This window comes from Periplaneta americana, chromosome 10 (genome assembly GCF_040183065.1).
Source record: "Periplaneta americana isolate PAMFEO1 chromosome 10, P.americana_PAMFEO1_priV1, whole genome shotgun sequence".
Lineage (NCBI taxonomy): Eukaryota > Metazoa > Arthropoda > Insecta > Blattodea > Blattidae > Periplaneta > Periplaneta americana.
This window is the reverse complement of record NC_091126.1, coordinates 32,992,522-33,018,857: the sequence shown is the minus strand read 5'-3', so window position 1 is coordinate 33,018,857 and position 26,336 is coordinate 32,992,522. Positions and strand designations below refer to the sequence as shown.

At 35.6% G+C, this 26,336-nt stretch overlaps 1 protein-coding gene across 4 annotated transcripts in view; it reads left to right on the top strand.

The window, feature by feature from the left end:
* The first annotated feature begins 15,827 nt into the window (after window positions 1-15,827).
* Window positions 15,828-26,336, top strand: part of LanB1 (laminin subunit beta-1) — a 150,321-nt gene continuing 139,812 nt past the window's right edge. For all 4 annotated transcript variants that reach the window (XM_069837171.1, XM_069837170.1, XM_069837169.1 and 1 more), the window contains exon 1: window positions 15,828-15,938. The gene's annotated coding sequence lies outside the window, so the exon portion shown is untranslated. The remainder of the gene's footprint in view (window positions 15,939-26,336) is intronic.

Sequence of the window (26,336 nt, the reverse complement as noted above, 5' to 3'; positions counted from 1 at the left end):
CACCAGTTTATGAAATATGGTTGAAACTAAATTCCATGAACATTTACTTCTGTTAATAGTCACCTTGAGATTCCAAACCTGCTTTTATTTGTTTAGTTAACTGTGATACTTTCAGGACTGCTCTACATAACTGATAATATTTGATGATCTGTTAAATTAACAACTTTTTAACATTACTGTGTTAATATTGAAACTATTGTGGTATTTTACCTTAACCCTTGCATTATTAAGGTTGGGCAAAAATTGCTCATTCTTTTTATTATCTAAAATTGTTTGTAATAAATGAAATTTGACCTTTTCACCCTCCCTCTTATTTGTCTCTAACATGAAAAAGTATAAGTGTACACATTTGTTCTATTTTAGATTTGAAATATAATATACTAATAATTGAAATATTTATTGGTGGGCAGATTTTACCCTCTCTTGGTATTTCATGTGACCTACATTTTTATTTAAACATTTACGAGTTTGAATTTGTGATTTTTTGTCCATTGTAACTGTTTTCAATGCCGTTAAGTCGTTGATTGTTTCAATTCTTCACATTACCAGTTTCTTGCAGTGTGGAAGCTTCAGTTAGTAAATTGGTACTTTCTTTATTGGTATTTATTCAAGTCTAGTTGTAGTCAGAGATACAGAATGTAAACACGAGTTCTTTTGTGGCTAATAGTAGGTCTAATGTTTTGAGTGAAGGTGAGATTATACTGGGTGTTCAGTTCAAAGTGTGTCATGGCTCGCTGTATGCCGTCATGTGGCTAGCCGATGAGCCTAGAGAATTCAATATTCCTACACTTCCGCAAAGGTGTATTACCTAGGAGGCAGAGAAGTTGCCTAGCAAGTACGGCGTTCATTCTGAAGAGTACGTACCGATGCGTACGATAATGCCGGTAGTGGCAGGAATGTAAACTGTTTGGAAATACGTACTGTCGGGATGTGGGGAGAGGGTTAAGACGATTACTTACGTATTTGTTGACATTAACTTCGATGGTCAATATGGACATGGAGTATTTGATTTGTGTTGTGGAATGTTACCGTACACAACCGATGATGATAAATACCCTGCGTACGACTTGCCGGCGCAAAACACAGTTCGAAAGAGGTTATGGTAGCACACAGACAGTACAGACCGCCATCTGTTGCTATGACATTCAAGTTATACCGTACACGTTCTCAAGTTCAGATTGAAGAACGCCTTGAATAATAGGCAACTTCTCTAACATATAAGCTGAAACTCGCTTCAAATCGGTGACTCAACAACAGTGACGTCATGACACACTTTGAAATGAACACCCAGTAGTGCTACTGGTAACTGATTTACCGGCGGAGTTGGAGAAAGAAAGTGGCAGTGAAAAAGATAATACAGAAGTGATTGGTGAAGGTGAATCAAGTTCTAGTTCAAGTTAAGCTGCCAACAAGAAAGCTGTTCACAATGTCACCAAAACCAATGTCAGATGGGAAATTGTGGACTTTATTTATGTAGAAAACATTCACATAATAAAGTTGTGTGTGCATGAGCATTTTGATCAAAAAATGATGTAGAATCACTGGAATGAAGAACTGATGTGCATTTTTTGAAGTACGGTAATGTAAACATTTTTGGTGATAATGTTTAATTGGATGTATTGAAAATCTTAAAAAGTAGTTGTTCAGTGATAATACAGTAATACAATTTTTTACACTAAAAGTAATATATTTAAATTTAATTAGGTTTGCTTGCCCAGCATTGGTAATCCACGTTACAAAAATATCTTAATAATGCTAGGGTTAATGACTAGTTTCAGCGGGACTGTACACCATGTTCATATTGCTAGTCAATATGGTAAAATACCATAATAGTTTCAATATTAACACAATAAAGTTAAAAAGTTGTTGATTTAACAGATCATTAGTGATATACAAGTGTGTAACCAAAATTAATGATAATATAAATTAAAGGAAATAGTAAATCATCATAAGAATCTGATGCTTTCTCCCTTCATTCAATATAATCAAGTTTTTATTCATGTCTTCTGTTTACTGAAAGTATTTTTATACTTTAAAAGGAATATTTTCGTTAAAAATTACTTGATTCCAGTATAATGCATTTTTTATACCTAATTTGTTCTCGTATAACTCCTATTCACGTCTTTTTTGTGGCCCAACTACTTTAATTAAAACCTGTAAAATACACCAACTTCTTGTCTCTTTCCTTCTCCACAGATCCTTCAAACACCAATTCCCTTAGGTATTTGAGAGGGTATGTTTATGCATCGCATCCAGTATAAAAGGCCATCCTGCAATACTGCCACAATTACAGACTCTTCATTTCTGCCTTGCCCTTCAGCTACAAGGAAGGTTCCGCAATACTAGCATTGCAGGTAAATACACAATCTGTAACGTTTTCTCTTAGTAGGTTTGACAAACTACGTAGACCTGCTGGTATAATACACCCACTATCTCATCATTGCCACTGAGTTGTGTGTTCATGCGTGTTTTTGGTATATTAGACTCAGATTTTCTGTAATACCTACTATGTGAAAAAAAAAATCTAATCGTGTTTCAGGAAAAATACAATATCCCTTATGTGCTTGTGCAAATATACAGGCAAGAATTACTCCTGTGTGAAAATGCACATAGGAGGTACTGTCAAATCAAATGTTCATATGCACAAGTTCATAAAATTCATAACAGTTGTATGTTCAGTATCCAAGTCATTTTTTGTCTCTAAAACTTCATGTCATTTAAGTACACTTTTCAGTTCAATTTTCGGCCAGTGTGTGGAAGTGGTACCCACCACTCAACATTGTGATGAATTGGGGAGGTTGGTTTCACAAGCCAGCTAGGACGACAGAGGGAATCATCATGCTAACCTCACATTAGCCCTGTTCAATAATTGTTCACAGGAGGCCAGCAGTTGATTGGTACTGTTCGCGCAACTTATCTGAGCAGCTAAAAGAGCGGGGAAGTGGGGTGTAGCGGGGTTGTTTGTAGAGAGAGGAGGGAAGGATGTTCTACTAGGCGGGTAAAATACATTTGCTTGCTTAGTGTGATCTGTACTTACAATAATTTTGCATTCTGCGAAGACATATTTATGCAATGGCCGGTAATAATACGAGATGCAACAAGATTATACGCATCTTCTATACTCGAGATTGCCGGTTCGATCCCGGCTGAGGTCGATGGCATTTAAGTGTGTGTAAATGCGACAAGCTCATGTCGTAGATTTACTGGCATGTAAAAGGACTCCTGCAGGACAAAATTCCAGCACACCGGCGACGCTGATATAATCTCTGCTGTTGCGAGCGTCGTTAAATAAATCACAATTTAATTTTAATATAGCGTACACAGTAAGTAGAGGGAGATAATAAGGTCAGTGGTTGTTTGTTGCGATCAAGAGGCAAAAGAGAAATATCTTACTTACGGCTTTTAAGAAACCCGGATGTTCATTGCCGCCCTTACATAAGCCTGCCATCGGTCCCTATCCTGAGCAAGATTAATCCAGTCTCTACAGTAATCATATTCCACCTCCTTCAAATCTATTTTAATATTACCCTCCCATCAATGTCTCAGCTTCCCCAAAGGTCTTTTCCCTCCAGCATCCCACTAACAGTCTATATATATATATTTCTGGATTCGCCCGTACGTGCTACATGTCCTGCCCATCTCAAAGGTTTAAATTTAATGTTTCTAATTATGTCAGGTGAAGAATAAAATGCGTCCAGTTCTGCGTTGTGTAACTTTCTCTACTCTCTTGTAACTTCACCCTTGTTAGCCCCAAATATTTTCCTAAGCACCTTATTCTCAAACACCCTTAATCTCTGTTTCTCTCTCAACGTGAGAGTCCAAGTTGCACAACCATACAGAACAATGGATACTGTTTTATAAATTCTGACTTTCAGCTTTTTTGAGAGCTGACTGGATGACAAATCTTCAACCTAATAATAGCAGGCATTTCCCCTATTTATTCTCCTTTTAATTTCCTCCGAGTGTCATTTACATTTGTTACTGTTGCTGTACTATGTTCTAGTCACGAGACGTAATCATATACTTTGTCTTTTCGGGATTTATTTGGAAACTAATCTCTTTACTTGCTTCAAGTGTTTTCCCTAATAATTTATGGATTTTATAATACGTCTAGACGACACCAGCAGTGATGACTATGATGATGATGATGATGATGATGAAGAAGGGAAGAGGATGAGGAAGAAGAAGAACATTGATAATGACTGTATGTGAAAGTGAACTTTTTGGAAACCCAACAACACAGACCTGTGCTTCTAATTAAAGACGTCATGCATCGCTTACCATCAGTAGCTGACGGCCAGATACGAATATTGTAATAATTGGAGTTGTGATCATACTATATAGCACACAGAAGAAGAAAAATGTAATTTATTTATGTTTGTTATTTTGTGAAACCATATACTTTCACTTACCATATCCAATGGAATGGACTGAAATTAAATACCGAATGATGTTTTTGTAACTGTACGTACAACTGCGGCAGCGATGGTCAGGAGCCAGCAGACAGCTACGGGGCAGCGAGAGAGCACTAGGGAACCCAGGTGCCTAGATAAGTTGCGCGGACAATAGGTCTTGGCTCTCTATGATCTATTGTGCAACATATTTCCTTTAATTCATCAGTAATCTTCCTGATGAAGGTGGGAAGGAAATAAGTAAATGTAGATGTGAGGTCGAAGTTTGTTTTTGTGTGTATATGTGTGCGCACACATAATCTTATTTGAAAAACTGGTAAGGAATGATTCATCCCTTTGTACGTTTTCAAGAAAATGGAGGGTTTGCTTGTAAATTAAATAATTACATCAACATATATTGTTATTTCCTACCTTTGGGAGGTCTGGCAACCCTACTGCAGTGACTAAGGGGCAGAATGTTACTGTTCAGACTGAGTTCACGTGTGTATTTGCAATGAGCTCGTGATGCGCTGTTGCAAAACTGCATAGACTTTCAGTCTATTTCCTTAACTCTGACAGTTAAAATAAACCATTATTATTATTATTATTATTTCCTAATTAACCATGCACTTAATTACAAAATGCATAATAGTTTTCTTTATTTGAATGTATTGTAGTACTGCCCCCTTCAATTTGTGCTTGCGTGCGCGCGCACACACATATATACAGGGCGAAAGTAAAATAACCTTGAAGATTTCTAGAGTGATTAGCTCATGTTGTATGTAACAAAAAGCTATAATATCATATTGGTGGAAAGTAAATAGTTTTTCAGAAGAAAAAAAATGTTTTTTTCCCCAAATGTTTAGCAATCTCTTATTCGGTAACTATTGCGAGTAGGATCGTGATTTTTGTCCATATCGGTAGGAACTCTAACAAAGAATAATTTAGTCCTCTGGCGTATTTCAATAGTGTGCACGGTTTTCGTGTAAATTTAATTTTAAAAACCTCAAATTCAAACCATTGCATGAAGCGAGTAATGACATCTTTGCAGAGAGCAACTCACCAAGTTCATTGACCTCTTACATCTGTATCACGAGAAGAGTTTGTTAGCGACGATGTTGCCGGACTACTGAAACTTGAAACTTAATTTTGTAATTAACCATGCATTCAATCACAAAATATAATATAGGTTTTCTATTCATTCACGTGTACCTTATCATTCCTTTCAATCTGCAACGTTATTTCACTTCCATTCTGTGTGTGTGTGTATATATATATAATTTATGTTTGAAGTAATAAGTGAGTTTATCTCCTTTCAATAATATAAAAAAGGAAAATAATTTCGTGTGAAAAGACATAAAGTTTCCAGAAATTTTGCGCTGGTAGCAGTTATACTTTTATATGATACTGATCATTAAAATAATTGTCCGAAATTGTGTTGTTTTACTTATCTAGACATATTTTGTTCCTAATTTGTAGGCTCATAGGTTTTCATTACAGTTATGCTTTCTGTTATAAATGTATTATTATTCAAGGCTTTGCAAATTTGGTGTTTTCTATCCATTGCAGATGAATTGCCAATCAAATATGTCCTGTTCTTAGTCTAGAAAGGATCATAGCATCTTTCGTCGAAATTTTGGTGTGATAGTTTGAATTTATTGAATATTTTAGGCTAAATTTTTTATGCTTCTAGTTTTCTAATTTTATGCAAAAATTTTCTATTTACTGCTAGTTTCAGTAAATGAAAAGGTGTTTTTTGTAGTTTCTCGAATTGCTGTGCCCACTGAGAATTTAAGGAAGAGGATTTATCTTGTTCCAGATTACTGTGAGAATTTTCTTCTGTAATGTTACTACCTTACTCAAGAGTTTGTGCTTGTTTCTCCTTCAAAATGTGTATTTTTAAGCATAAAAATTCGAAATTTTACTGTTTATTCCAGTCTTACTATTTCTTCAATCATCTGTCGTAATATATACTGGTAATCATTCTGGTTTAAGACACATAACAATTCTTGTTTCTAGAGCTGTCTGTCGTTACATTTTTGTTGGTTGTTGTTTAATGGAATCATTGATTCTAGCTATATTGTACATTCAGATAACATATCATCGCTTTGGTGGTGAAGGGGCCTAACCCACAAAATTTTTATTTTTGACTTAAAACCATTTATGGAGTCTAAGAAGTCTAAATTTTACATTTGTTAAAGGTAATATGTGATTAGTTAAAGAATAAAGAGATATTTGAATTTTTTGAAAAGCCCTATACCACAATTAATGAGTTGTGAATAGACTTAAGTGTCTTACATCCATTCACAGTTGCATTGGAAGGAAAAATTCTAGAACTTTTGTACGGTTGTGAAGGGTCGTAATCCACCTGCAAGTGTCTTACATCCATTCACAATCTCATTTGAACAGGAATGCTCGAAAGGTTGTGAATTGTGAAGAGACTTAGACTACATAAAATGCTTAAATTATCTTATTTTTAATTTCTGGAAGCTTAGGAATTTAGACTTGTGCATCATTGTTTGATTATTTTTTGTGTACTGAGCCATCAAAATCAACTTCTAGTAAAACTGACATAAATCCAGACTTTGAAAACAGTAATGATGAGTTATTTGGGGATATAAGTGACAATGATCGGCAATACCATCCAGAAGGGGATGATGAAGAGACAACTTCTGAAGATAATTTAGAATCACCAGCACACTCTGATGGACAGAAGATAACAGAACAAGTTGAGAAAAATCAGATAAGCGAGAGGAATGAAGATATAAGAGAGGACAGTAATTTAACTAAGAAAAGGAAACGAAATCCGACAAAATGGAAAATAAACTACAAATACCGGTACAGTAGAGACAGATAAAGGGGCAAGAAACCCCTACCACACAAGAAAACAGAGAGTGCGAAAAACATAATAAGGTCTCATAATAAAGCCATTACCAGTAGTATCATTCACATTACTCTCGAAGTTCTACTAAAATTAAGTACCTTGCTTCTGGCTTATCCGAAAACAGGCTATAAAGTGACTATAAAGAATAGTGTGCAGAACTGGGGATAACTCCTGAGAAAGCCAGTTATTATAAAAAAAAAACACCACTGAATTTAATTATGGTTTCCACAAGCCGAAAAAGGATCAATGTGATTTCTGTGTGCTTTTAATAACAAAGATGAGGCAGGATAACAAGAACTTCAAGAAAAATATGGATCTGGATGTGGCTAGAAAACAGGAAGCAAGTGAATATAAAATAGCTAATAAAAGAAGAGCTAAATCTAAAAATTAATTTTCCTGTTTCACAATGTATGTATAAAAAATTCTTGTCACACCAGCGTTGAAGATTGGAAAACTATATTACATACAGAATTTGAAAACTTTTAATTTGACTACATATAATTTGGGTAACTCTGAGGCTGTAAATTTTATGTGGCATGAAGATCCTCAGAAATAGCAATGTGTCTTTGGGAAATTTTAAGAAATCTTCATCCAGCAGTACAAGATTCGGATACAGCATCAGAGCAAAAACGTAACCATATAAATGTGGCTATGTTCCTGCGTGCTGTAACGATGTTACCTACCAACGTGATTAACCAAAAATTCATGGACTTTGGTCATTCTGAAATGGAATGTGATAGTATCTATTCTGCCATTGAAGGTAGAGGAGACAAGATTGATATTTTTACCCCAGATAGATGGTATACTATTGCCCGAACAACCAAAATACTAGACCCTTTCTATAGGGTAGTTGAAATGGACTTCGCTGATTTCTTTGATTTTAAGACTTTTCTGCTCAACTAATAACAAATAAGAACAAGTATGAGGATGGAGGGACACTAAACTGGTTGAAGGTAAAATAGTTTCAATACAGAAAAGGAAATTCAACCTGCATATTTTTCAAGGAAGATTGAGTGACCTAGAATTTTGGATCATCACAGTGACAAAAGATACCTAAACGAAGAGAAACAGATTTTCTTACTACTGATAACAGCATGCTCTACTCAGATACAGTAACGTCATCAGAAGAAGATGACTTAAATATAATTAATGATTTGTGTCATTTGTTCAATGTAGTATTAACCCTTTCACGCCTATGTACATCACTTTTTCAAAAGCAGTTTGTCCGAATTTAAAAAAAATAGTATCTAGGCCTATAGTTTAAGTGTAAATACTTAATTTGGAAACATTTCTATACTACCTGAAGATATTTGACATGAATTTATTTTTGAGCCTTAAATGAGGTTGAGGATATCTTAAATAATTACTTAGAATAGTTTTTTGTCTTGTGCTGCAAATAAAAATTGATGCCAGAAAGGATTAATACACTAATTTTTCCGTAATTGATAATATTTTAAATAAAATACATGTCTTTAGCATCATCTACAATACTTTTGTTTCATATTATCAGATTTGGGTTTTGTCCTTTCACCATTTTAAGTTAGATAATTCCTCATTGATAAATATGGTGAAAGGTTCTAAGCCACATTATAAAATATAAATTTGATATTAATATATTTTAATTAAATGAAACATAGTATAGCATTCTTCTTAATTGTATGAGAACATAAAACCATTTCAATTTCGAATTTACTCTCACAATGTTAAATAATGTAGTTTTTCTGATTGCACAAAAATTTCAAATCGCTTTATCTTGAAACTTGCTCACTGCGGAATAGAACCATTCACTACCAAAGCGACCATATACGCGAATACTCTGCGCCATTGAATAATCCACGCACCCTAATTTTAGGAGAGAAATTAAAAATGTGTTTGAGGCAAAGCGGTACCAACCTTATTTCAAATAATGCACACACCCCAATTTTTCTTCTGTAAGTTACGGAAAAAATATGTGCGAAGTATTCGCGTATATACGGTATGTTTCGTAAGTTGTAGAATTTTTTTATATAAACTCCATTTGAAAGGTAAGAATTAGATTTTTAACTTACTGTTGGACGAGTATAGGTAGCCTGATTGCTTTCTTATGTACAAGTAGTGATTGTTCTATTTAATATGTGAATGCATAGCTATTTGTAAGTTATTGCATTACTGCAATTGGTTGAGTTTTAATTACTCCAGTCATTTTAGTGCTTGATCCTGAACTATTTCAAGTTTGCTCAATAACATGGATATGGCTGCGACTAGAAGTTCACTTCCATTTTCTAAGATAGGTTTCATATAATTTTTAGTTGTGTAATCAAGATGTATAATTTTTTGTGTTATTTAGTGTTGGTCTTGAAATCTTCTATTTTTCAGTTAAGGTACTAAATATTTCAAGACATTGAGTCTCTTTGTTATTGTTTCCACTGTTTTGCTTATGATTTTTTCCCAGGTGGGCTTTAGATCAAAGTAAATATTTTGGTCATTTTCTTCTTTTAGCTTGCAAATGAGAAATGTTTACACAAAGAAAATTTACGGCAATTTTTTTTTTGTTTTCATTATTTTTTATGTGAATTGTGGAGAGAATTTTGTATTTGATGTTGAAACTCTGTAGGCCTATGATTCTTTTTTTGATTAATCATACGCATTTAACTGAACAGTGAATCTCTTCAGTGTGTACCAACCATATCATTTTATAATGATGATGAATAATGTACCAATAATGGCTGTTGTGTTTACTCCTTTGTCATTGTTAGTATATTCTATAGTTTATCACTCCCTTGGTGGATATACGATTGATTAAACAATTCTATTTTTAATGTCAGTGTTTGCCTTTTTTTTTACTTTCTCTTTGTATGGGAAGTATTATGATAATGCAGTAATCGATTTCAATATTTTCACGGAAATGTATGTTTTCAACATCCATATATGAAATGGTGTTTTTGCAGCTTCTTATTGTTTTGTATGCACATCGTTATATACTTCGCGAAATGATACAGAATTTCCAATTTAATGTAATGGCCATCAGTAGTAAGCGAAGATAATGTGTGCTGCTTAATTTAGAATCATTTTCGTTAGTATTTAAAACTCACAGTGTGCATTTTAAATAACGCAAATTATTTCACATTAATATATATATATATATATATATATATATATATATATATATATATATATATTTCTTTTTCTCTCTTGTATGGAGAAGGGACCCGAAGGCTTGCACTGTAGCCTGAGGCTTATTGTTATATTGAATTTTACTAGCGAAAAACATAATTATTTACAACAATCATAGCTGTATGTACTTGAAGGTGCCAGACTGCTTAATTCATTACAATGTGCGCGAATAAATCTGTTAATGCACTCAGTTAAAGTGGAACACTAATGCATAATTGTTTTCTTTGGCCTTAGAAAAGACACTTCTTCATTCAAAGCTTGAAGACTTACGTTCATTTCAATCTAGCGGAAGTTCTGTCTTCTTAATGGACTTGATGTGTCTCCTACGATATTGGAGAGAGAAGTTTTGTTCACCCCCCTCCCCTAGTCCATATGACAACAGTTGTATTTAAGTTTGCGAAGATATTTTACTTTGATGAAATTAAACCCAGCATTTTTATTTCTGCCTTACACCCGTATGTCACCAAAGCATTTCCTAAACGTGAGCGTACACTCCTTGAATAGTATTTATTAATAGTGGACTCGTTCTAGCAGCGGCCAGGTCTGCGGAGTGGCGACCATAGATAGTAAAAAAAAAAGTAGCCGTCCCCATTTAGAAAATCCTGTATCCGCCACTGATGCTATTTGAATAAATGCGTGCCTTCTTTAGATCGCAATAAGAGAGGAGGAAACAACGTTGATTCAATTAAAAATAATTCATTCAGGGGCGTAAGCAAGAAGGGAGACTTACCGGGTTTGAACCTCCCGTGAACTTTTCGGAAAAATAAGATATTTAGATTTGAATATCTTTTATTCATGATCGTTCTTCCTTCTCTAATTTTTCGCTGTCAGAGTAACAAAATCTACATCGACATAAGGCATAGTCCTCCTACCCCTCCTTCAATATAATTCCTGTGCTTGGTGCAGCGTCACGTTCGAATTATAACAATGCTATCTTTATTGTAGAGAGACCTACTGCTTTGTACCGACCTCATAATATAATGAAGCTTACACAATATGAAATTTAACTTGTGAAACATATTAAAATGGTTATTTTGACAGTTTTGCAGTGCAGATGTTAAATATTATGCATTGTCGATTTTAAATTCATTTTAAGAGCAGTATTCACTCATTCGTTAGTCTGAGTTCTGACTTCATTGTGGCAAGTTCATTTAACGTTTTATGCATTTGACAGTTCATGTTTTTAATATAAACTTCATATCATTCCGAGTTATTTGATATGTCTAAGTGACTGCAAAGCTCAATTTTACAACTTTTTATTAAAAAGTCGCATAGTGATTCTCGCGAGGTTAGTGAAAATTTCACATTGGCAAAAGTTTCTTCGCAGCTGCAGCATGACGATGTTGTCGCGAACGTTCTTCCCGGAACTAGTTTCACATCCTCCTATGAAAAAACTGATGATGATGATGATAATAATAATAATAATAATAATAATAATAATAATAATAGGCCTAATACACAAAATTTAAAATACCGAAAATGTAAATTGTATATAATTTTAATAATGACGCCCCACTTTAACTAAATTCTTCGTACGCCACTGAGTGCATTATATCTAAACGTAGTGTTAAGGAAAGTGTTCAGTTAATCTTTTTAAGGTACCTTAGGTAGTAATTGTATATGAATTCTTATTAGCAGCAAAATCCAACCCATTACCTGACAGTGATTTTATTTGGCATTCAACAGTTTCGTAGTATGTATTCTTATATACATAAGCAAAGATACCTGATTATTTTCGTTGTCAGTTACTCTCAATGGTTTTGTTCTGCACATTAATGCATCAAGTACAATTTAGTATCGTTTTTAAGCCCTGGATTATTATATTTAGCAGGTATTACATAAGTTTTTGGTAACTACACAGGGTGAAAAGTAATTAAACCGACAAACTCCGGGAAGTTGTATGGGACACCAAAACAAACGGCTTTCTTTATTTTCTTCAGAGGCTTTATTAAACCGGCAGAGGACGTATGCGTTCTTCAGTTCATGACTACAAATTCAAATTTTGTTCTACGTTTTGACTCGGTACAGTTCTTTATTAAACCAGTAGAGGGCGTATACGTTTCTTAAGTTCATGACTGCTGTACAAATTCACATCGTGTGCGTGACTACTTGAACAATTTCCAGGAAAGTTGATTAGCAGAGGTGGTCCTGTATCTTGGCCTCCTTTATCTCCTGATTTGACCCCTTTGTTTGTTTTTTTTTTTTATGGGGACAGATGCGTAATCTTGTTTACGCAACCCCAATTGAATCAGAAGATGATCTGTGGCCCGAATATTTGCTGCAGCAGGGGAAATATACGATAATCCTGAAGTCTTTCAACCTGTCCGACCGATGTAACCTTTGTTTACAGGTCAATGGAGGTATTTTTGAAGATCTTTTGCAGTGATTTTGGTTTGTAAATGTTTTTAACATCTTTTGCATTCATTTTGGTGTGTAAAATTTTATAAGAGACTCAAGCAATAAAGCATGGCAATGGTTTGTATTACATTAATATCTGGTGTCCTCGCAAAATAGTGCCTCACAGCATAATATGACATTAGAGAAAACTGTTTTGGTGTCCCATACAACCTCCTGGAGTTTGTCGGTTTAATTACTTTTCACTCTGTATTTCATATGGCATACGGTATACTACAGAGGCCTACTTTTGTCACTTGTATCAATAAACCACTCCGCAAGATGAATGCATTTCTAAATATATCGACCAAGAATTGACGATATGTTAGACTCAAATTTATTCTGAAATTAGCTAAATTGAGAATAATGCAAAATTTTTCATTTAAAATATCTTTTCTGCACCAACATAATGTAGGCTTATTTTCCATACATTTTTTAAAATTACATTTAGAAAACGCATAAGTTATACTTCATTATTCCACTTCAATTTTGCAAATAAAGCGACACTATAACATTATTTTGAACTCCGCATGAACTCTCACAGCTTTGCTTGTACTGTAGTCACATTTCCATAACATCTCTCTTTCCGTTTGTAGATCTACTGAGTGAGGAGCTATTCTCAATTCCAAAAGATTTTAAGTTTCGTTTCTCTTATTCAAAATGTAGTAGTACTTTCTCGTTCATTAAAGTTTTCTGGTCATCAAGTACGCCATGAATTCCTGCTCCTTAAAGCTTGCAGAGCTATAATTTTCTCGCATAGCTTGATTTTTCACTTTATCACTCCACCCACTACGCACCGGAAGTAAGTAGCCTCGCCGGATGCTGTTGGGGTTCCAGTCACAGATAAGGCGTAGCAAAGCACGATTTCCTTTCTCCAAGATCATACTATAGTCGCAAAGATAGCGGATGCTGTGGACTTGGCTTGCTCTTCAACACGTCACAAAAGAAATTAGTACTCTAATACAGTAATTCTATTGTTAAGAAAATAGCTAAGGCATAACCAGGATCGTAGGTTCGACTGCTACCTCGAAAGTCTGGAAAAATTGTCATATTACAGTCTGATTTATATAGAAAAAATGAATGATACAGTGTTTAAATCCTGTCAATAATAAATCAACTTCCAAGGAGAGTAAAGAATAAACATATAATACCAAATGCGTATTATAGTATTATCGTTTTTATTTCCATACAACGCGATAGGAGAAGCTAGGCGGCGTTAACAACAACGTTGAACATAGGTTGGACAGAGCTTTGGAAAAATAAGTACGGAATTTTAAAAATAATTTTAAATAAATAAGGAAAAAATTGTATTTTTATTCTTTTTTATATTCCGGGACAAATGTAACTTAATCCAGGATACAGGACACACCAATAAAATCCAGAACATTTCTGGGAAATCCAGGACGTCTGGCAACGCTGGTTTGAATATTAATTTTTATTTCAAGTACATAGATACATACATACACACATGCATACGACCTGGGTGGCGCAGTCGGTATAGTGCTGGCCTTCTGTGTCCGAGATTGCGGGTTCGATCCCGGCCCAGGTCGATGGCATTTAAGCGTGGTTAAATGGGACAAGCTCATGTCAACAGATTTACTGGCATGTGAAAGAACTCCTGCGGAACAAAATTGCGGCACACCGGCGACGCTGATATAACCTCGGCAGTTGTGAGCGTCGTTAAATGAAACATAATTTAATTTAATTAATTACAGACATAAAACCCTGTATTTGCTTTGGGTAGTGGCGCCAAGTTATATGGGACTGAGGGGCCCGAGCCCACCCATAATTTGTCGTGTTATTAACATTAACATTATTATTTATGAGATTTATTTATTTCAACTTTCAACTCAAGTGTTTGGGCCCACCCAATGTTTTCCAAAGCTGGTGCCACTGTCTTTGGATGATTTGTCTGTAGAGCATACTGTACGATATAGTGCTACCACCAACACCAAATGACCACATATCCACGGTGTCCAAATTTGGTTGTGGCCTGCATCGGAGGAAGCCCGAAACTTGGGAAAGAAACTGGGATGATGATGAAGAAAGGGGAAGTGTAATTATGATGGCGAAATGAATCCAAGGTCCAACGCCAGCCAGCAATTATTCTTCTTCAATTAGTTGAGGGAAAATCTCGGAATAAACCTCAATCAGGTAACTTGCCCGTACCAGGATTTGAACCCGGGCCCGCTCGTTGCACAGTCAGACATGCCAATCCACAGCGGTACAAGTCTGTAAGAAATGAATAGACAGACGCCCAAGTGAAACCTATTCCTTTGGAAAACATACTATAATAATACTGTACTAGTTAATTTTTAGCAGTGGGGTGGAAATTTCAAAACGTTCACATTTTAAATGTCTGTTTACAAAAATTTTGCAATTATTTTAGATTACTTACTGCTAGAGGTAATTAGTGCTATTGAAGTCCCCCTCACCCCAATTATGTATGTGTAACTATTTATGTCTTATTCTTTATTATTAAATTATGTATATTTCTCTTCATTTACGTATTATGAGTAAAAGCCACAATGTATTTTCCCTGTTCCATCTATTTTATAAAGAGTGGATGGTGTAATTGAACGAATTTATATATTGTTGTGGATTAGCGCTGTTGTATTTATTTCTATCGTGCAAAGAGCAGGCTTAGGCGTATATGTATGAAGGCGAGCATACAAAGTAATTGTCTGTGCTTACTCGTTAGAAACGATGCAAATATAATATTGTGCCATGAAGAATAGAAATAGCGACATTTTCCTAAATTTGAAGAAGTGCAACACAGGTGCAATTGCATCCATTAACATATGAACAATTAAATAAACACGCTATTCCATTCGCCGTACTCCCCCCACTTTACAACACGTGTATAGCGGACAATTTGCATTATGAATGATACGTCCTGCTAATTACGTATTTATTCTCGGTCATATCTGCTTGCTCGGCCATCGTCTGCTCAGCCACGTTTCGTGTTTCTAACATCTTGAGCTGTATTAACGGTGTAAGTAGGGGGGTTAGTTCAATTCTAGTAACAGCAGACAAAACTGCCATAACTCGCTTACTCTCAGTCCTCATGCGAGTTTGACGGAAGCAGGAAGGAGGTTGTGTGCGGCAATTCTGAGGTACGTGTGCGAGTTTGTTTTGTTGAGATAATATGATTAATCTCTGTACTTAGACGTCTGTGATTCCGTTTGATAAGTAATTAATGTTACTTTAGACCATGACATCAAATGCTACAAGTATGTGTGACGGAAGATGTTGCGGCTGGGAAATAATTAGAAAAACAAGCGTGGGAAAATTTAAAGCAAGAACTTTATAGTATCTGTATCAGTGTTCGGCGCGCATGCAGATGTAGCGTTGTTTATATGTCAGGTCATTATTTAAAACTGATTATTCGTTTCGGTTCAGAAATGTAATTTTATTCGGTGGTAAGTTTCGCAAGCTGTCGACGACGCCTTGTAGGATACGATTTATTAGAAATTGTTTTCCCACTTTTCAAAGGCTTGTTTTTCGGACTTATTATTTCAAGTTGACATTTCGCTTGCCTGATATTATGAAGAATTATTTTCCTTGTTGAATTTATACAGCGATACTAGGTGAAAAAAATTATTGTACTGGATTTTGGTGTGAAAAAAAAACATTAGGCCCTAAATCCGTGAGTGAAGATGAACTTTTTAACACGATTATTAGGGTACAAGAATTATTAAATTTTGTAATCGTTACGACATAAATATAAAATTCATAGTGTTGGCGATATTCTTTAAAGGTGATCAACCTGTCAGTACCGTGCGTAGTATTATGCTTTAATCCAGTAAGAACATGTATTTGAAGCAGTAACAAACTTCAAAATACACCTTTAGGTCTACTGTAGTAGAAAAGAACAGGAATGGGAATATCCCGAGAATATGAGTGTAATTTCAGGTTAACAGTGTGTGATTTGAACTAGTCATCGGCCAGAGGTGCTCACATAGTCGTAAATAACTTAAAATCATGTTTTCTCTTTTTGTGTGATTATGCCAGAGAATAGATCGTGTTTCCATTTTTTCAGTGCACAACTGTAAATTCGTATTGAAAAAAATTTTTCTTCAATTTAATATTTTCCTTCGTACAGTTTTATGCTTATTTTGTTAATTACACTGATTATGAAAAGGCATGCAAAATATATCCCTAGAATTTTTTTTCCATACTGTTAAGTGGATTTAGAGGTACGAGTTTAGACTAATAATGTCATATTATTGTGATCGAAATAAGTCGTAAGGCCTAAGTCATAAGATTATTATTATTATTATTATTATTATTATTATTATTATTATTATTATTATTATTATTATTATTATTATTGTGTTTTTCTGGTAAGGTCGAACTGAAGATGCTCTTCCTTATAGAAAGAATTGCGAGTAGTCCTACTACCGGAATAGTAGCAGCAGCAACGGTGGTGGTGTTTATAATAACAGTATTGTTAGTAGGCCTAGTGATAATGAGGGGAGTTTATAAAATTTGGGATCCTAGACTGAAACAGTGACGGATCGCGTTTGTGCTGTACGTACGGAATAAAATTATTGACCTTAAACATGACTCAGAGCAGAAGTAAATATTTCTCCCTCAAGAACAAAGATATATTTAAGTGTCTGCGATGTGATAAATACCCAAGACTGTATGCTTCCGGAGCTAAGATAATGCAGTATTTGGATCAATATACTGTAATATAGGCTATATGAGAAATTCTTTCTCCTATGCCTTACCACAAACTCTTCTGTCCGGTAAAAAGTAACTGACAGGAATTTGAACTTAGCCCTACGTCTTGAAATATCGCACTATATCCAAGGGATTAATGATTGATATTGAAAAAAAAAATCCTTGTTTACGTAAGTAAAGTGACCATTGTTGATATTTATTTATAAGTATCTTAGGCCTATATATAAATAGGTTATTTGGTTATGTACTTTTTTAATACTTCTGAACAATTGACTAATTTGCTTCTTAATTCAGTGAAATAACATAGGCATAATTTTTTTATTCAATAGGAATTTTAAATTCCATGATCTAGTAACAATACTGAAGTGTCAAGTGACAGAGTTTAATCCGAAAGCTAGCGTACATTATCACAATCTACCTGTTTGTTTAATGCATTATATGAACAATATAATTATCTTATAATTATATTTAATGTATAAATTATTTTTGTTTTTATTTAATATAAGTTGCAATTGCCAAGAAAACTTTGATTTTTTATATTTAGAATGAAAACGAATCTTTCTTAAAATATGTTATTCATTTACTACGTACGTATATTACAACGGAATTTAGAAATGAGTTTTATGTTAGATAATTTCATTTTATTTATTAATAGCAGAATATTATGCATGAAATTGATATAATGTTATAAAAATTATTATTATTTGAATGGATTCGATTAATTTCTTATATTTATGTTGTATATAAAATATTATTTTTTTTATAAGAAATAAATTATCTGTTGTTTATATGGCAGAATTCTCTTTATAAAAATATCTGCTTATGTATATAAAATAGCATACAATTCATTGTGATTACATGCATAAACGAATTTAATTCAGCATTAAGTTGCAAATTAGTCCTTTGCATCTGCTGTACTTAAAAGTATTTATTGAAGTTACATTTCTCCATGCAAATACGCACAGCATAGTTGAAGAAACACAGTTATTATTACGAAGCGAAATGGCACAACTCGGTTAGTAATAAAAACATGAGGACTAGAGCTCGTACGAGATTCGTCATGCATTGTAATTCATAGCGCGGCCTGTCAGCTGAACATCTTTATGCAACCCCTACCCTTATTTCACTTCTCCTCAATCCCCTACCGTGCTCATGCCTGCCCTAAGGTAACCTAGTTGTAGTAACAATGACAGTAGTATCGTCGGCCTGGTTTGCACAGTTGGTATAGCACTGGCCTTGTATGCCCGAGGTTGCGGGTTCGATCCCGGGCCAGGTCGATGGCATTTAAATGTGCTTAAATGCGACAGTCTCATTTCAGTAGATTTACTGGCATGTAAAAGAACTCTAAAAGACGCTAATATAATCTCGGCAGTTGTGAGCGTCGTTAAATAAAACATAACATTTTAAACATTAGTATCAGTAGTTTGGTTGTGGTAATAGTGGTAGTTGTGTGACGGTGGTGGTATAGTAGTAGTAGTAGTAGTAGTAGTAGTAAGTTTAGTAGTAGGCCTAGTAGTAGTAATTTTTACTTGGTTATTTAAGGACGCTGTATCAACCAGATAATCAGTTCAAGCGGGAATCGAATCAACGCCCGAGCGAAACTCCGGATCTGCAGGCTGACTGACCGAGCTACGCCGGGGGCTAGTAGTAGTAGTAGTAGTAATGTGGTGTTGAAATGGAGCACTCGTTATTGAAATCACACGTAGGTGCAAACCGGGCTCGAAATGGACCTTTTCACGAAACGGGACGCGCTGTTATTTCGCGCACATGGTGATGTTGATGACGACAGCGTCGGAATTAAATTACTAGCGAGTTGAAGGCGGGTATTACGATCCTCTCTCTCTCTCTCTCTCTCTCGCTCTCTCTCTATATACATTGAAATATTTATATACGCATCAATTAATATAAACATTTCAGACATATGTTTCAGAAATTGTCATCCATTTATCAAAGTTACATAGAAACTAGGAACGGTAGTCGCTTCATTCAGTAAGGGGAGGGGGAATTTAGTAAATAAAATGAAAATGCACACAACCTGAGTAATTTGCTTCAGCTGTAGTATAGTGATTTTGAATAATGATTAACGTTCTTGTGTCAGAAATGTTTAGAATGATACGTAGTGTTTGGTATTGTTTCAGATTTAATGCTTTACAATTTAAGATCGTTAATACCTACTTAATTTAAAACTACAGCTGCACTCCGATGATGTTAGTCCGTGGTCATATAATACTGTATTTGCCGTGTTTGTTCATGCGTATTTTTTTCTCTCTTCCCCTTCCGGCTTGCAGTGTCATCAGCTGAGTGGTGATCCTTGGAGAGACTAGACTTCACATAGTGGTGTGCATTTAATTGTGTAAGCGGTGGGCCGATACTATTTATGAATACAAGTGCTGCTATAGTTTCCACGTTTAAAGATGAACGTACTGGCGTCACAATTTCATTCATAGCACTGAAACGAGGTTTTAGATCGTCGGGGATTTTTTTCACTTTCGTCAAATTTATACAGACAAACGACGAATGACAATCATTTCATCCAATCCAAAAAAAATCACATAAAGCAACGAATTTGATTTTCCCCGTATTATATGTCGACTTTACCATCTCTCTTTAGCTAGCCTTGTAACATATGGAGTTGGTTCTTCAAAGGCTAGGGGAAGATAACCCTGATGAAAATTACCCGGTCCTCCGGGCAGGGGGTTTGGCGATGGGCCGACTACTCATCACAGTAAAAAGCCTACAGTTACGAAACCAACACGAATAGAAATCTGACTGTCTAATGGAAAATTAAGGTGGGCTAGACATGTAGCACGAATGGGTGATGTATAAATTCCTAAAAGGATATTAAATGGAAATCCCGGGGGGCCAAAGAAGCCGTGGACGACCAAGAATAAGACAGATGGAGTTGAGGAAGACATACGTAAGATGGGATATAGGAATTGAAAAGCAATTTCGCAGGATCGAGACAACTGGCTGAAAATCGTGGAAGAGGCCAAGGTTCACATTGAGCTGTAGCGCCAAGAAAGAAGAAGAAGAAGAAGTACGATTGTTGCTATAATACAATAAAGCAGTGCCGACAGTCCCATTTGTGGAAATTTGTGGTGGATGGAAACTATATTGCGACAGACTTTTTCGGTGTACTTGCATTCCTCTGCAATACACGATAATTCTGAAATATCTATGTAATAATTAACAGTAATCTTTACCTAACGAGAGAACGATGTTCAACGGTGAAGTAGTCATAGAAATCCTTGGGAGGGAGGGATTCTGTGCGAGACAGATACATGGTGTTTTTAATGGAAAATAATGCCTGGAAGTGCTGTCGGCGCATTTGTTCACGTTGTGCGGAATATCCATTCCTAGAACTGAATTGGTGATTGTTAAAAGACACTGTCGGTAAATCATTTTTTAGAGAATCGAAAAAATATGTTCTACTCGCTTAATAATTGTACAAAATTATATTTGTGTTTTGTTTAAGCGTAAACCATAGAGTATAATTGGTTTCGTCCTCTATTAAGTCCAGAAAAAAATAAATCCATCATAATGTCCATGTGAACATTGGCTTCGTGCCTTTTAATAATGATCGATTCAGTTATTTGTTAGATATGAGAGATATGACACAATGGGATGTTAATTGCAGGCTATTGTGAGGTAACATTTAAAACTTTCATAAATCAAAACGTTAAATATGTGTTATAAAATGTTGAAAACGGTAATATAGCTTAATGACGATGGGACTCGTTTCAACACCGGTGTGATGTCATCAACAGTGTCTTTCGAACTATTGCGTCTCGAGCTTGTCTTGATTTCCAGCGATTGCTGTCGTCAGTGGTAATAAGATAATTTGTTAGTGTTTGTACAATAAAATTGGTACAAAACTATTATCAGGAATTGAAATTGATTAAATTATACGGATTGTAAATAAACTCTTTTACCGTGTTTAATTTTCTGATTGTTAATACTTCTCTCTGATGACACAACTTGTTTGAGCAAGTAAATACTTGTGAAAATCCATGCACTATAACCGTCTTGAATTCAATTTTACAAACATAATTCCTCTAATGGATCTCAGATGAAGACGGTTTTTCTCTTTGATCCACTGAGAAATGGCGAGCAAGAAAAGCAGGACAATTTCTGATTTTCTACAATGCTTGGCCGGACGTAGGACACACCTAAAAAGCAGGACATGTCCGGCGAAATCCGGACGTCTGGTAACCCTAAGTATGACAGATATGCTTCTCTAAAAACTACACGTGCGAGAAGACTGCCTGCACCTTGGATGACTGCTGATAGACGCAACATGATGGCTGAACGACAATCGGGATATCGAAAATATAGACGAGACAAAAACGAAACTAATTTTAACAGGTACAAGCTACTGAGAAACAACAGCCAAACCTAAAATCCGACACGCATACAGCCTTATTGAACCCGGAACAAACCCTTCTGCGCTATGGAGACATGTGCAGACAATGGGATTGAAACAGACAAAGACCCAGGTAGAGGCAACTCAATCACACCGGAACATCTCAATGACCACGTTACAGAAATTCACACTACAACCCTTAGCCCCATTGACAAACAACAGACAATCGCTGAACTCTTAAACCTACGGACCATCCCCTCAAGAGAAAAATTTCACTTTTCGTATACATTACGCAAAGAAAGACTTGAAACGAATCACAACTAAAGTAGAAGGACCAGACCACTTCAACATTTCGCCATGGATGAATATATAATAGGATGAAAAACTGCGGTCAGCACCATCTGACGGAAGGGGGTTCAAATAAGATGATCAGCGCCCGACGTCGTGGGTGGTGAACATTAGAACTACGTGTTGGGTAGATTACCCAGAATTCTCTATTTATCCGTTCGTTCCAGACGAACAGACGATGCTCGAGAAGACAAGATGGCAGCCAGAAACTTGCTAATGAGTGGACATAAAGTGATACTAAGTGTGTGTGTAAGCAGTGTATGTTAAACAGTGATGTTTATGGGCGTTGTAAAGAGTGTTGTTAAATGTATTGCAAAGTAATAGTAATATAATAAATTGAACTATCTAAGTAGTTTTTGCAGACTTTTCCATTGCGCTGTACACTAATTACCCAAAGAATACAATCCCAATTATCTAACCTTTTGCTTTATTTTTTGTCTGTTTGGTTATATTTTAATTGGGTAGTGTAAAATAGATCGTCTCTTTTATCTTCCTGTTGGCTCCGGTAAGAATTTTCAGTGGAAGATGGTGTGAGAAATAAAAGTGTAAATGTTTCATTTTAAATTGGGTTAATTGAGAATATTGATGAGGGTGGGAGGGTAGGAACATTTTGTGCATAGTTTAACATTTTCGTCACTAGGTGCGCTGCTAAATACATGGAGTAATTAGTTTTTCTTTCCGCTACTTGGTGCTTGCTAGATGTAATAAGTTCTCCCCCGTCCAACAGATGGCAGCAAGATCAGTTTCTACATTAGCGCCTCTAGTATGTGGAACGGGAAACTCAGTAAGTTTCGCATCCTATTATATATTCATCCATGATTTCGCTATTAAATAAAATAATAGACTTAATACTACAGACTGTGACTCAAATTTTCAATGTCTCAAATATAACTTCGACTTACCCACCTCACAGCAATGGAAACTCGCTTTTGTCCGCCCGCTTCCCAAGACTGCAACACGGAGATCTCAGAATGACTATAGACCTATCAGCATCCTACCTGTCCTATCCAAAGCATTGGAACGCATTGTACACAAGCAAATGACGGACTACTTAAACAAATACAAACTTTTCGACTCTTATCAGATTTCAGGGCCGGACACAACACAAGTACAGCATTACTTAAAGTCACGGAAGACCTGCACGATTCGCGGGACGAACGTAAATTGACAATAAATTACTTTACTTGACTTCAGCAAAGCCTTGGATTCTGTAGACATTCACCTGTTAATCTGCAAATTCATAAGCCCACACCTAGAAGAACACGTCCTGTTGGTTTGCCTCTTACCTTAATGGCCGCCAACAAAGCGTGATAGCTGGACATCGTTCTTCCTCTTGGCGGGCAGTGAGGTCAGGGATCACAAAGGATCAGTTCTCGGCCCTCTATTATTTTCAATCTGTATAAACGACATAAATCAGAATCTTTAAAGTACTGTCGACACCATCTCTACGCAGACGACCTTCAAGTATACATAAGATTCCACACTGACAAAATAAACGACGCAATAACTAAAATTAATTACGATTTCGACTCAATTTGAACATGGATACGAAAATTCCGACTTAAACTAAATCCAGAAAAATCACAATCAATAATTGTTGGTCATTCACGTTTGTTAAGCATTGTTACCATACCAAATCTGTCTCCGATTAAAATCAACGACACCTAAATTCCGTTCAGTGAATCAGTAAAAACTTAGGCAAATATGGATAAAAGTTTAAATTGGAACATTCAAGTTGCAGAAACTTGCAAGAAAGTATTCCCACTAATCCCTTGAGGAACTTTCTAGTCTTTTCCTGAAAAAGATTTTAGTGCGAACACCGGTGATGCCCGACTTCAATTACTGTGATATTCTGTTTTCCGACCTAAGCGTTATTTTGGCGCAGAGACTGCAACGTGTTCATAATAACACAGTATGTGATTCCGTTTCGTCTGCAATATTCGCCGGGCTGGTCACGTAACACCATCCCTCGAAATGTTGTCCTGGTTCTGTCTCGGAGATCGTAGGGAAATCCGCTGCCTTCCTCTCCTCTTTCATATAGGCTACTGTGTTGTATTTCGCCGCTCCTGTCCATCTCGCGTCTCGTTTTCAAAATTTATCCACCCACCACAATCTAGACACACGATCACAACACTCCTCAACTAGAATTAAGGCTGGTCCACAATGAACCGGGAACGGAAACGACAATGAGAACGAGAACGGAAATAATGTTAAAATAAATATATTTAAATGTGAGCATTTACAATAGTTAATTGTAAATACTTACATTTAAATACATTTATTTTAACATTACTTTCGTTCTAGTTCTCGTTGTCGTTTCCGTTCCCGGTTTATTGTGAACCAACCTTTAGAGTCTGGCCGGGACGAAGAGAAGGCCAACTGACCTTAGGTCTGCCAGATTAGATATATTATTATTATTATTATTATTATTATTATTATTATTATTATTATTATTCCCACATTCGAGAAGTGTGTTGAGAAACGCCAGTGAATTCTCGTTATATATTTCTGAAAACGAGAGCATAACCGTTGTCTCAGAATTCAAACAACCGTTGAAAGCACGGTATAGTGTCACCAGAATTTGACAATCTTAAGTAAAATTACATCTTGTCTTTCCGTCTCTGTTGAAATACAGAACTCTGGAAAGTGGTTTTTGCCAATTATTATGAAGACGTTTCTAAGCCGATCAGTTTTTCTTTCAGTTAATGTATTTTCGTCGGACATATATTGCTGGGTTTATTTTGTCAACATTTTTAATTCGTTTCTTTTATTATTATTATTATTATTATTATTATTATTATTATTATTATTATTATTATTATTATTATTATTATTATTATTATTATTTTCCATATTGGAATATCGACTGTTGAAAATTCTTCGTATAGGTCAATACAAAACCGACTGATCCAGGAGCAGACCACTAATAGATTTTGGACAGCATCTTTATTTGCGCGATTTTTTTGTTAGATACTGTGTGTTTTGCTGTGTTTATGGGTTGAGCCAATAAAATCTCTTTGTACTTCTCGCATTTTTTCACGCTTTACAAAATAATACTGTACCGTCTGTTGATATAAAGTCTTTGCGTACTTTTGAATGTAGTACTTGAATAAGTTCGTGTAACTTTCGGCATTATCAGAATTAAATTTCAGAAGGGATTGACTACACGTTCTCAAGTTTTAAACACATATTATACACATCACTGTGCTGTACTCTGAAACACAAGCAAAAGTATAACGTGTGTTTCATCTCGTCGCGCGATAGGGGGTTCCCCGTCATGCGTCATTAATTCATGCAGACATGGTAGCCAGCGACCCAACATGTGATATTCGAGTGTTGATGGTTTAGCTCGGGGATTCACGTAATATTATACTCCCGCATAGACGCCGACTTTGGAAAGTCAAGGCTGTTTTTGCCCTCTCAACTTATACAGCCACGGGCGACTCACCCCACCCCCAAATAAAATTAAAAGACGAACCTCACCCCTCCACATAATTCGAAGTGGGATTTCTCACGTTAAAAAATATTTTTTAATTTAAAAGATAAACTAGAACATAAGACAAAAATGGTTATTTCAAATCCATAGAGGGTTCTATAATTTCGAAGTTATTACACATTCTACGCGAAATCACCAATCATTCGGTGTGCCGCAGTAGTTTAAGGATTATTTTAGATAATTGGCATTCAAGTAGCTATAGAAGTTTCTGCTCAAGAGGCAAATAATATCAATTTGTCAGTCATTAAGTGTAGAGAGGAAGGCCGGTCCATCACTTATGGGGAAAATAACTACAGTGTATACATAAATGATGATTTTTTTTTATTTTAGTAGGTTATTTTACGACGCTTTATCAACAGCTTAGGTTATTTAGCGTCTGAATGAGATGGTGATAATGCCGGTGAAATGAGTCCAGGGTTCAGCACCGAAAGTTACCCAGCATTTGCTCATATTGGGTTGAGGGAAAATCCCGGAAAAAACCTCAACCAGGTAACTTGCCCCGACCTGGAATCGAACCCGGGCCACCTGGTTTCGCGGCCAGACGCGCTAACCGTTACTCCACAGATGTGGACTAAATGATAGATGATAGGATGGAGATCATAATAACAAATTACACTG